The following is a 13,408-nucleotide window of genomic DNA, read 5'->3' on the forward strand; positions in this document are numbered from 1 at the left end:
GGCGGCCGGCGGCAGTGCGCGCCCGAGCGTCCCCGGCGCCGCAGTCACGCACCGCGCCCGCCCGCGCCCCGCGCCCCGCCGGCACCACCAGCCCAGGCCAACACACCCCCACGCAACACCACTCATCTCATCCACATCACGTGGAATCGATAGCAGCTCCCCTCCTCAAGGTCGCGCGGGAGGTAAACACCTTCCTTCATTCATCATTTTAAACAACTTACATTGATAAGGAAGCGGCGACAAGTGGAGAGTCCCTCAAGTTATTAGTGAAATAGTGTGACAAGGAATATGCTGTGAACGATAATAACTGTGACAACGATTAGTGTAAGTGCATGACGACCGGTGACCCATTTTCGCAAGACATTCGACAATCGGACAAGCTTTGGCAATAGGTAGGTGCGAAAATTTGTCTCTTCACTGTTCACTGAATATTATTTTGGGAAGGAAGAACAGCGCAAATGCTGAAAATACACGACAGTCTCCTTTCAGCCAATCGACAGATGCTGATATCTACCTATAACTAATAACTATGTAAGTATTAAGTAATAATATCTTGAGACATTATTGTTGTAATGTTAATGTGTTACAAAGAACGCTGTACGTAGCTCACGGAGCTTCCAATAGCTAGTCAATCAATATTCAGCGGCTTAGATAATTCGACTTGGCCTGAAAGCTACTCTGTGACCCAGTAAATGTGAGCAGGTATTGTGTACCTACTCTGGTGGGGTACGTGCTTTTTTTAAGCTGCAATGAGTGGAGTCCTCGGAAGTGGCATTAGCGGTCCCGAGCCATTGTGTTGGGCTCTGCAAACTTGTTGAGCAAACATCTCGATGTTTCTTTGTTTAAATTTGCATTCGCCACCGCAAATGAGCCCGGGAGCTTTCGATGTAGAGGGGGTATTTTTTTAGTTTTCCTTTTGTTTTCGGTTACCTATAGAGAGCAGTAGTGATGCAACGGATCTGAGCTTTTATTCAAAATGGGATGGGTCCAATCCTGCCATGTTTACATATAAGAAATTTATGTACAATTATATTACGTGCTCTAACGGTGAAGGAAAACATCTTTAGGAAACCAGCTCATCTAGATTCGTACATCTAGATGTGTAATGTAAACCAACTAACCTGCAGTGGATCAGTGTGGTGGGAAATGGTTCATGTTTACAAAGGAAATTTAGATCTTAAGGGGAAATGCACAAAGCTTTCATTCGATTTTCCATTCGATGGAGCCAGATGTAGTTAGGCACTAATACCCCCGAAGAAAGCCTGGTACATTGGATAAACCCCTTTTCAAGATATTTGATTCATTTTCGCATTTATCAGGTATAACTACATTCTTTGTAAAACTACAAATGATTAAATAATGTACATATTCTACTGCTATGCTAATGTTATTTGTGCCTTAATGTTATAAACCGGTATCCTCACCTCAGTGCAATAAAGGCCACTTTTTTCGTGCATGGTTAAATTCCCAAGGAAAACCCTATAAACTCTACCGAATGTTGTAAAAATTTTGTTATAAGCCGAAAGGGGGTAATTCAGCTCTCTTATCCTGAAAAACTTTTACTCTTTCTATGAAGACCGGCGAAGAAACGTATTTTTTGTAACGAATTTTCCGTAGTCGTATTTATAATAAAAGTTGTTCTTAGAATGACCAACTTAGTCAGACATCCTTCATTCTCTAAGGAAATCTACATCTAGCATATTCTACATGTTTGACAAAAAGAGATGGGTATATAGGTACCAAGTACATAGCTAGGTTAACGCTTGTGGAAGTACTTCCTTCCTTCTGACCACAGCCGCCGGTGAGCAAACGTAGTGTACAAATATCACCTGCCATTTCGGCTGTTTGTCCACTTATAGTTGCTTTACTTATGCTTTGTATTTTATTAGTGAGTGGTTGTGCCCTGGCCGAAACAGATGAGGCTAAGAAGTTAGTCGTGTGCCATATTTATCAGCATTGATAAAAAAAAAACGAGACGACAAGAGCGATTCGTGTGTTTTTTAAAGTAGATACGTATCAAATGTTTAGATATAGCTAGAGATATCATCATCTGCCCGTAACTGACCAAACTCTGGGGTATCTCTGACTTCTGGTAGAGCACATACTATTTATTTATTATTAGGAGTGACTAACAATTGCCTGAAAAATGACTAGTCCTACCTTCATGAATCAATATTAAAGTTCTATTGATGATTCATCGGTGTAGTGGCGCCTTCATGTATTTAATATGTGAAACATTAAATTTCAAGTGTCGGGGCAGCTATTGATTTTACATCGCCTCTGTGCCCCTGCTATAGGTACCACCGTGTTTAGTTTCTCTACGGACAAGTCTGTGCATTAACGATTAAGAGTAAGATTACTTTTATTTAACCTTTTTCTTCGCCCGTTGATAGATTACGGTAAAAGCGACTGTGCAGCTTAACGAGATTTAGAAAGTAAGCAGTTACTTTGTAGGGATTTTCCTTTAACCTTCATTTACTTGTTATTTCGCACGTCCTCTCTGTACGGGCGGCAAGTCGGCAACCTTCACCATCGCTTTTATTCAGAAAATCTGATTACTTTCCTATTTTCTGGGCACAACCAGACAACCTACAGAAAGGTTAAGGTCTCGTTCTATATAATAATGGTACTTAGGTAGGGCCAACAAAATATCACGTGCACATTATACCAGCAGTAACACGCACGATTAACATAATTTACACCCTCGTTTTCAAATCTTAAGACAGATTGCAATATCACGCTATGCCTGGTTGGCTGGAACAATAGACCTAGAGCCCTGCTGGCCTACAAACAAGACACGCCGACTGATAAATATCTCCATTGCCTCATGATTGCCTCCTATCTGCTTTTTAAACCTTGTCATTTACTGAAATTGAGGATTCATAAAACAACACGGTAAAAGAGAAAGAAAATGTGTTTTTTTTCGATTGAACCTTCTCGTAATTTTTGTTTATATCTAGTTCGTCGAAGTAAAACATGATGTTACAAGAAGAAAGCAATCACGAAATAAATATATGAAAGTGGCATCGGCCATCCGAGGTAACTACCCGATGGACTAGTTATCGATCCTGCTTTACAAAGTTGGGTAGATACAAGTCTCAAAGATATAACCAATATTGATTCTACGACGACGTCCATTTTTCTGTAACCGAATAATAAATTGGCTATTTTCGAAAAACATCCAACATCATGGTAGATTTGATTACATCACGAGTTCGAAAGCTTCCTATTTTACACTAACGTTATTCCATACCGTACCGTCAAGAAACTATATAATACATCGAATGTAATTTGTGCATCAGAGCTTCACTAGATATTTAGAATTACTATGATCTCATTCATACTGACTGTAAACTAGTAGGACTGTAATATAGTAGGTATAAGTATCTTAAAAAACTGGTCATACCAAAAGAGAAGATATATAAATATCTTGTCCTTTTGCTTTGCGTTTTCTTTGCGATTTCATGTGCTCAAAATCGGTAGTAAGGATTTAGAATATTTTTTTTATGAAAATGCTGAAAACACTCTTTCAAACTAATGTTTAATTTGCGATTCTACCATAACACCCGTAAAACTTAAAATCTGTCTTGTCCGAATCCTAATAATGTCCCACACTTTGTACATACTTAGTTACAGCTTAGGTACACTCAGATAGTGTAAAATGATTACAATAAAAATTAAAATGTTATTATTTTGTCGGGTGTTCCGAATACTGAAACTGATAAAAAGACTCATCGTGTCACTCAGTGATAATAAATTATGCACCCTCCTCAGAATGTCTTTCTTTGTAATTACTGTGGCCGGCCATTAATATTAATGTTAGTATACCTACTTACATTAGTAGTCGCATTCGTAACATTAAATCATAATTTAAGACGGTAGTTATCGACTTTTGTGGGAAGAATATACGCCGAACGTACTTAGGACTTGTTTATTACAACGTACATTGACTATTAAATGACTAAGTTAAATGCAAACAAAACGGTAAGGAGTAAAGTAGTTATAGGTTATGAAGTTAACCGCACTGTCCATAAGTGTTCGCGAACGAAGCACCTCTGTACGAGCACGGGTCCCTAGGTAGTCTGATGGTCCAAGTAGTTCCACTGAGAAGTGTAAGCTAGCCCGGACGCAACAGAACTGAGCTGCTGTAGGCAGCGTGGGGCTATTTAACGGCTCCGAAGCGTCACTCGTTGATGTTCGGAGACACTCGGCAGTCATCGGAGGCGCTGCGTTCGGAGTCGATCGGGATGTTTCGGCTGTCGTTCGGGGAAGGCGCGCGTTATTAAAACTATGCGTGTTACAGTCTCCCCCTCTGACTGTGAAGACGTCCCGGCGAGGAGTCAGTTGAAGTGTTCTTCCTGGGTCGTCCTCTTCGTCGTCTCACTGGGGATGGATTTGCTTGGACTGGATTCTGCTTCCTGGGTCGTCCCCTCTTACGGATAGGTTGTATAGGGTTCGGCACTGTATTCGCTTCCGTTGCACTACTCTGATATGGTCGCAATGCAGACGCATGATACACGCCAATACTTGCACCTTCTCGATTGTTGGGAGAAGCCAGCTCAAATGAAGCAGGACCATGTCGTCTTGTTATCACGTAGGGTCCATCTCGTCTAGGACATAGTTTTGCAGATACACCCTGTGAAGCCTTACTTAGGGGGTGTAACGTGACTAGTACCAGATCACCAGGAGAATATGCAGGAGTTTTCTTTCGACTCTCATCTACTATTTGTTTTCGTGTCTCTTCCTTTTGCTCTTGAACTTCTCTTGCTTTCTTAAGAGTATCGGCCAATTGGAGCAATCTTGGTGTTATTTCTGGGATAAAGTTTTCAGAAACGATAATCTCTCTCAAATCATGTGTGTTGTCATCTGGGGTTCTGAGCTCTCGTCCGTACGTCATGTAGGCGGGTGTAAACTCAGTAGATGAACAGTTAGCGGTATTCATCGCAAAACGAATGCTTGGTAGTTTATCGGGCCAATCACGATGAGTATCCCCAACTAATATAGCTAGCTGCGTCTTCAGATCTCTATTTCTACGTTCTACTGGGTTTGATTCCGGATGGTAGAATGGCGTAAAGGCATGCTTGATACGGAGGCAGTACATCACTTGTTGCATTATGGAGCTAACAAATTGTGTCCCGTTGTCGCTTATGACTCTACGAGCAAATCCAAATCGCAGGAATATTTCATTGATTAGAATCATTGCGCAATTTGAGGCTGTTGCATTTTCCATTGCAAATAATTCAGTCCATCGAGTAGCCACATCTTCAATGATGAAGATCCAGTTCATGCCGTTGTTGGACACCGGTAGTGGGCCGAATAGGTCGATGGCCACTATCTCAAAGCGTTGGTTCATCACAGTTGTTTGTAACAGTCCAGAAGGCTTTTGATTTGAAGGTTTGTAGCGCTGGCATGGTAGACAATTCTTCACGTAACTTTCAATATACTTTCGCATACCCTTCCAGTAGTACCTTCTACATATACGTTGGTACGTCTTTTCTGATCCATAATGCCCCGCCAAAGGGTCGTCATGGTATGCACATAATATATTTGACCACTCATGTTCAGGAACTACCAACTGTGCATCATCAGCGTCAACATTTGGGTTGTGTCGGTACAAAAGGCCGTTGTTCATAACGTACCCCTTATTGCTCCAGTATATGGCATTTTCGTTGTAAGAACTATCTTCCAATATGTTAACAATTTGTTGCAGGCTCTTATCTTTTAGTTGTTCATTGCGAATGTCTATTGCACTTCGTGTCGGCATGTTTATCTCTACGCCGCATATGCCGCATTCTTGAGCAGTCTCATCTGTGCACGGTGGGCGTGATAGCGTATCTGCAACAACATTTGTCCGTCCAGGTGAATATTTTATTGTTAGGTCGTGGGCTTGGAGTTGTAAAGCCCATCTTGCCAATCTTCCACTAGGAGATTTCAAGCTCATAAGCCACTTCAAGGCTTGGTGGTCCGTCACGACTGTGATAGGCAGGCAATCAATATATCCACGGAATTTAGACAATGCCCAAACTACGGCTAACGCTTCTCTTTCCGTCGTGGAATAGTTTCGTTCAGCGGGCGTCAGTAGTCGGCTTGCGTATTCTACTGGATGTTCCTCTTCCTTCTCCCCCTGCACAAGAACAGCTCCAAGTGCGTATGAACTTGCATCCGTTTTTATTATATACGGTTTGGTTTCATCAGCTTGCCGTAGTATGGGGGCGGAGGTAAGCCGTAATTTTAGCTCATTATATGCCACGTCTTGTTCTTTATCCCACATCCACTTAGCATTTTTCTTTGTTAGCCTTGTTAGGGGTTCAGCGATGGATGAAAAGTTTTCTATGAATCGCCGGTACCAGGAACATGTTTGTAAAAATGATATCAAATGTTTTATGTTACTGGGAGGTGGCAGGTTTATGATTGCAGATACACGTTCTGGATCCATTTTCAATCCCTGTGGTGTTATGTAGTGACCAAGGTATTTAATGGCCTCGCAACAGAAACGGCACTTTTTAAGGTTGATTGTCAAGTTATACTCTCGAATTCTGTTCAGTACTTGCTTCAAGTCTACCAAATGATCCTCAAATGATGCGGAGAAGATTATAATGTCATCCAAGTAAGCCAGTATCTTTGCGTTTATGCTAATACGGAATCTGTCGATCATTCTTTGGAATGTGGCTGGTGCGTTACGCAATCCGAAGGGCATTCTATTGAACTGAAAGATGCCAAATGGTGTAATAAAGGCAGTCTTCTCTCTATCAGTCTCTCTGACATTTAATTGCCAATAGGAAGATTTTAAGTCAATCGAGGACATGCACGGCGTTGGCTTAGCTTCATGGAGAAGATCATCGATCCGCGGTATCGGATACGTATCAGGTTTTGTAATGGCATTCAGGCGTCGGTAATCAACGCAAAGGCGGATTTGACCATCTGGTTTCGGAACTAATACCACGGGAGCAGCCCACGGCGAAGAGCAAGCTGTTATTATGCCACTTTCTAGCATCTGTTCTATCTCTTTCTTCAATATCTCTCTTCGTGGAGGTGAAAGTCGATAGGGCGGTACCGCAATTGGAGGGTGGTCACCGGTATCTATGATATGTTCCGCTTGAGTAGTAGGCTGGCCATTTGAGGTAAATACATCTTCATGATCTATCAGAACTTGTTCTAACTGCTTTTTCTGTTCTTCTGTCAAATTTGGTGCTACTTGTACAACATCGATTGCACATATATCAACATCAGAGTCAGGATCAGGGAATAGGTACTTTGAGTGTGGGGATAGAGTGACCTCCTCAGTGAGTATATTCATCTGTGCATCCCGCAGCATGAAATCCATTCGAGGTGAATATCCGTCGAAAAGTGTTCTCGACCGTTTAAGTGGTGAGTGTGGCAAATCAATTGGGATCAATTTATAAGGAATGGCCGCGGACATGGTTGGGAGAGTAGCCTCTTCTTCGACTCTTGTCGGTGTAGAGTACCCTACGCTGTTAATAGACGTAGTAGGTACAGGCACGTGTATCTCCTCGCCTTGTGAAGGTTCTGATAGAGTGAGTGACGTCACAGGACTCGGCAACTGGAATTCTTTCAGGTCATAAACATTCTTAGCATTGTCTTGAAATATTATAAAGTCTTCCTGATATAATTCATAAGTAATTCCTGGGTTCTCCAGGGAATGCCACGTGAATTGAGGAAGATTCAGAACCATTTTCGCGTCCTGTATGAAGCCTATGCCAAGCAAAGTCCTGTTGTCTCTGGATTCAGGTAGGACCACGAAAGTCGTAGGTATAGTGTATCCACATAATGTTACGGGAACATCCACGGTCATGACAGTCTGTGTCTTCGGCACGCCATCAGCTAGTGTTACGTTAACTTGCTTTTCGTTAAATCGGTAACCTTTTTCTTTGAGGCAGCAATAAAAATTGTAGGATGCAATGCTTGTCTTGGCGCATGTATCAACGTAGGCCACACCGTATACGTCGTCGACTGATATGTATACAACCGGCCTCGGTCTGGAATCGGTCCGTACATTCACTGAACAAAAGCTAATGTTTTCAACTTTTGGTGAATTCTTCTTAGATGAGCATGTTTGGCAATTTGAGCGAACAACTCCCGGCGCTCCACATCCATAGCAAGAAAATTTTGGTTGTGAAGGGGATGGCGCCTGCGTCACGATGTCACTGGAACTAGCTTTAAGTGTGGTCGTTTGTTTCAGTGCGCCTTCTTCTAGCTTCTTCTTTTTCCTGCATACTTCTATCGTGTGACCTTGCAGTCTACAGAAAGTACACCTCACTTTTGTTGGTTGATTTGTCGAACGATTTCTGTTTTCATCCATTGTTTGTGATGGCAGCATCTTGTTACGACCTTTTTCTTCAAGGTCCCTCTCTGCTCCTCTAGCGGCTTCTAATAGAGTGTCGAAGCTAGTCACGGTACTCCTAGGAACTGAGCTCCTGATCTCCATTCGTAACAATCCATATACCATATCAAGTTGCTGCTGCTCTGAATGTTCAGGTTTAGGTAATTGTGCAAACAACATCCTTTTTTGTGAGATAAACCGTTCAGTTATCTGACCTGGTTTCTGCTTTTCTGACATGATATCCTGATATATGACGTAAGCTGGCTTCTTAGGTGCGAATGCATTGCGAATACGAGTGCTAAAATCCTCCCATGTCTTAACCCCGTCCTTGACACCTTGCCACCATATGGCTGCTTCACCCCTTAAAATTAAGGGTAGGCTCGTCAGTGCGTCACTGTCATCGATTTTCTCAATTTTCTTAAATGTTTCCACGGAAGTCAGGAATGCCTCTAATATCTCGGTGGAATTTTCCCCATCATAATGGTTCGAAAATGAAGCGAACGATCCTTTTCGTCCGCCAGTCCCGATGTGCTCGAGTAGTTGTTTGAACTGGTCTGCAGACAAACTCGCCATCTTCGTCGCTGGTGTCGTCGTAACACGTCCTGCACGAGTTACGTATACTTCTTTAGGTTCTTCGAAGGGCCGCCCGTTGGTCGCCAGTGTGGGAAGAATATACGCCGAACGTACTTAGGACTTGTTTATTACAACGTACATTGACTATTAAATGACTAAGTTAAATGCAAACAAAACGGTAAGGAGTAAAGTAGTTATAGGTTATGAAGTTAACCGCACTGTCCATAAGTGTTCGCGAACGAAGCACCTCTGTACGAGCACGGGTCCCTAGGTAGTCTGATGGTCCAAGTAGTTCCACTGAGAAGTGTAAGCTAGCCCGGACGCAACAGAACTGAGCTGCTGTAGGCAGCGTGGGGCTATTTAACGGCTCCGAAGCGTCACTCGTTGATGTTCGGAGACACTCGGCAGTCATCGGAGGCGCTGCGTTCGGAGTCGATCGGGATGTTTCGGCTGTCGTTCGGGGAAGGCGCGCGTTATTAAAACTATGCGTGTTACACTTTGTCTTAAAAGTAATTTTATACCTAAATGCATTATCAATTATATTTACATATGTAAGTAGTATAATTATAATATTTAAAACTAAGTGTGTACTTTAAAAACCATGCTCAAAACTTTGCAGTTTAAATAACAATAATACCCCATAGTCCCAATAGTCCAGACTATCTCTGCACAACAAAGGTATTTCGCGAGCAAATGGAAACATTCCTAATTAAATAAGTCGGTGTAAGCTCGAGCACATGACCTCTTCAGCCGCTGGCACTCGTCCAGCCGGGACAGTGTGACCCTTCTCATCCTCGGAATCTTACCATTTTAGAAGAGATTATTTAAAACCAGAAGCGCCTCACAGGCCAACGCTTTTATTTAAGTAAGCGTGCTGGCCGGAATTAAAAAATAAAAACCAAGGCGAAATAAGTCGGGCCTTGATTGTCGGACGTTGCAAGCTTTTCCGATGGCTCTGAAAGATAAGGAACAACATTTGTGCGGGGAAGCAAGCACGATCGCCGGGCCCATTTGCATTGATGGAACAAATTAAGCTAAAGTACGTTTATATATTAGTCGCTAGAATTTTTCGCTGAATTTTCTTTGCGTGATTATGTCGTGCTAATGGCTCGCTAAAGCCAATTTGATTGCCGTTGGAAGGTGTGTTCGAGTAATTGAGAGCTCTAAATTAAGTGCCAGAAGGTTAATCAGTCGATTTACGAGCGTACGATAATAAGCGTGTATCAGGCGGGTATCGATTGGACGGAGGGAATAATGCCCGGGTGCCGTGGGCCGTGCCGATCCGCATCCGACACGCGACGACCCGCGTCCGGCACGCGCCCGGTCCGTAAACATACGGCATTAGTACTTCCAGGGTTCCACACTAATTACGAATGTTTTGTGGGCTTGCTTGTCATTATGCCTTTTTTAATGACCGCACGTCTTATGAGGGAAGCTTTCAACTGTAAATTGTGCTGAGCTTTCAAAGAGCTTTGTGTTCCTAAGCCACTGACTAGTGTAGTAGGCACAAATAGTTGAGCAGGTTCAGAGCTATATTACGGATATTAGGAAAAATAATCTCTTTTATTTTTCCAATATTTGATATTACACGGAACTTAAATACTGTTAATTAGAACTATAACATAACACACACGTAACGTCGGGGTTTACATTTAAACACAATAAAGGTTGACCCTCCATGTTACATCATCATAGGGCGCGGGATTGAACCTTTGTGAACAATTTGTAAGGCAAATACCAACCGAAGGATACAGTATTTCACTATTTAGAGCTATGCAATGTAGGAATTTATAGTTACCTACAGGTATTTGTGTTGTGTTAATGATGTTGAGCTTTAATAGCTTAACGCATTCGGGGTAATTAGTATAGCAAAAGGGCTTTAAAATGTTTATTGTATAGCATAACTACAGGCAAAGTGGAGAAAATTGTGTGTAAAGTATGTACGTATGTATGTTAGTAACAAATTGAGTACTTACTTCAAAAACGACTTAACCATATTCAAACATTATTTCACCATCACAAGGAGATCTTATAATATCGGAAAAACTAGTTAGTTTCGTCTATTTACGTTGGACTACGACCTTTCCAGACTGAGTTGAATGATTTTCAATTTATCTAACGTTCCTGTGAATCTATGCCAATTATACTTACCTCCTGAAAACATTTTCAATGTAACAACTTAGCGATGGGTCATGAGATCATGACGGACATGTAGAAAGCTTAAATCACCTTTTCTTAGTTGCTTACGCATTTTCCCCGACCCCGACGATCGACATAATAACATCCTATCAAAATCCTGATTAAGAACTGGGTCTAGCCTGATAAAAACGAAAGTGAGTTGTATTTCAATGAACACTTTTAATAACAATTTTCACGACCTAGGGTTATCTCCCAAAGCCTCAACGAATTTAAAAACAATTTGTATACAAAAATGGCCTCTTACATAATTTGATAAATTAGTAGGTAATTATTTATTTCATATTCCATTAATAAAATATATTGGAATTATAATTTTTAGTAAAATTGTAAATTGGTGGATTTACCTATTTGTAAGTAAAGCAAGATCTTGGGGGAAGGATGTTACAAGTAAAACTGTATCCTAAAACAACAAAAAAAACTGCTGATAAAAGGATCAATACATCTGAAACAACAGAGGGCTAAATATTTATTTGTTCATTTGTAAAGTTTATAACGTTGTTCTCTTGTCGAGTAGAGATAATAAATTTTAGAATCGGATGGAGTGTTCAAGAATAGAGTCATAAAATCAATTGCCAAAAGTTTATTGGTTAGTTGGATGTGTAAGGTGCGTTAAACTGTAGTGTTAGATGATCAATGTGTCGAAACATTCTTAATAGAGTCTTAAACACTGAGTTTTGATTTTTCTGAACCTTCTGTAGCTGAAATATTTTTGTTATAAAGACTTTTTTATAGGGTCATTAAATATGTATACCTAATGAAATAAATTGCACACATACAGGGAAATTAAATAGTACGACGACGCCTACGTATTAAAAATTTAATATATGGGTACATTTCATAGAGTTAGACTTCCTCTCTATTTAACTTGTAAATACATACCTATATAATAGGTACCCGGCTAGGTTTGCTGTAGTTAGTGAGTTTCAGTGAAGTTTTAATAAGTTCCCGTTCGATTGACTTGATAATGGCAGAAAGTATTCAAAGTTTGTTAACAAGTTAAACAGTAACTTCCGAAGCGTAAGAGTTTTTTCAGTTGAACAGACATTATGTAATGTGAAATACACGAATATAAATGAGTAAGTACTTACACTCACGGGCAATGAAATATACGCCACTCGTATGAAGTAACTTGCATTGCCATGTCCAGATATAGGTATCATGTTGCCAAGCTCTCGGCCATTTAATGTTCAATATTGTAGCGTTTTGTTACAGCACATAAAGTCACTATGCGGCCGTGTTATTGTGGACATAATTGCCTTCATCAAACAGTTGTACTTGGGCGATATGGGCCGCTCCGTGGAACCGCCCATCTCATTAACATACTCCAGCAGTTTTACATCACTGATGCCAAGTGTCGGCTTCCAGAACTTTGCGCAACACAGCCAACGTTTCCCAGAGTTGGAATTGAGAGCGTCATTGTTGAAACATAAAGGTCAAAGGATGTATACTTAGTAGCTACCTAGAATTTCACCCTTACAAGACTGCCGTGCCGTCAACGCTGTTGAATTTTTTAGCGTTCCACAATGTCTTACGTCTTACCGCAGTTACAAGTTCGGTAGGTACGTTCTATTGTTCTTGTTTAAGACCTAAGGTTTCTAGAAGACGTCGTCTTTGCGTGCCTTTGTGCGGGAAACGTAGTTACTTTGTTAACTTTTAAAATATTAAAGAGGACACTTTAATTTTATGATCACTGTAGGACCTCAAATGCAAAAGAATAGGCTTCTCCTTTGTGGTACTTAACCATTCCTTTAAAACTTGCTTAAATATAATGTTTGAAAGCAGTAGCAAAAGTCTTTGTCCCCATTACCTTCTGGTGTGTAGCTGTCTGTTGTAGCTTCATAAGGTAGATAGAATAGTGACTCTAGAATTACATTGACTTTAAATGCTGGAGCAATTACGTGTATCAATTTAGTTGAGTGCCCCAGTAACCTGCAGCCCGCGACCTGGTTCCCAGCCAGGAGCCGCTACAACTCATCAAATAATCTGCCCCGGACCGACTGATATCTGCTATATTGTATATACACAATATATACCTACCTATACTATACCTATCTGTTCTTAAAAGAAGGTAAACTGAAAGGGTAGGTCGCGGGTAATACTATGGTAATATAATAGACATTGGAAATATGTTATCACTATCGCGTATGATGCCTACTTCAGTTATCAGGCAATTATAGCAGATAAAGCGAATAATCTTGATAGCGGTTCATTATTATACACTAAAAGCGAATGCGGTACTGTGTGACTGTGTACCGACATGCGCACTGCTGTAACTTTGCATCGCCTGAAATATCG

General features: G+C 41.1%; 1 protein-coding gene across 11 annotated transcripts in view; it reads left to right on the forward strand.

Annotated features, from left to right (window-relative positions):
• The window catches only part of LOC105386449 (potassium voltage-gated channel protein Shab), a 52,710-nt gene continuing 39,302 nt past the window's right edge, over positions 1 to 13,408 (forward strand). For 6 of the 11 annotated variants that reach the window (XM_048631795.1, XM_048631800.1, XM_048631802.1 and 3 more), the window contains exon 1: positions 2 to 392. The gene's annotated coding sequence lies outside the window, so the exon portion shown is untranslated. Of the gene's footprint in view, positions 393 to 13,408 lie in introns of all 11 variants that reach the window. The other 5 variants (XM_048631801.1, XM_048631799.1, XM_048631806.1 and 2 more) reach the window with 2 other exon arrangements.

The sequence above is a fragment of the Plutella xylostella genome, chromosome 29 (genome assembly GCF_932276165.1).
Source record: "Plutella xylostella chromosome 29, ilPluXylo3.1, whole genome shotgun sequence".
NCBI lineage: Eukaryota > Metazoa > Arthropoda > Insecta > Lepidoptera > Plutellidae > Plutella > Plutella xylostella.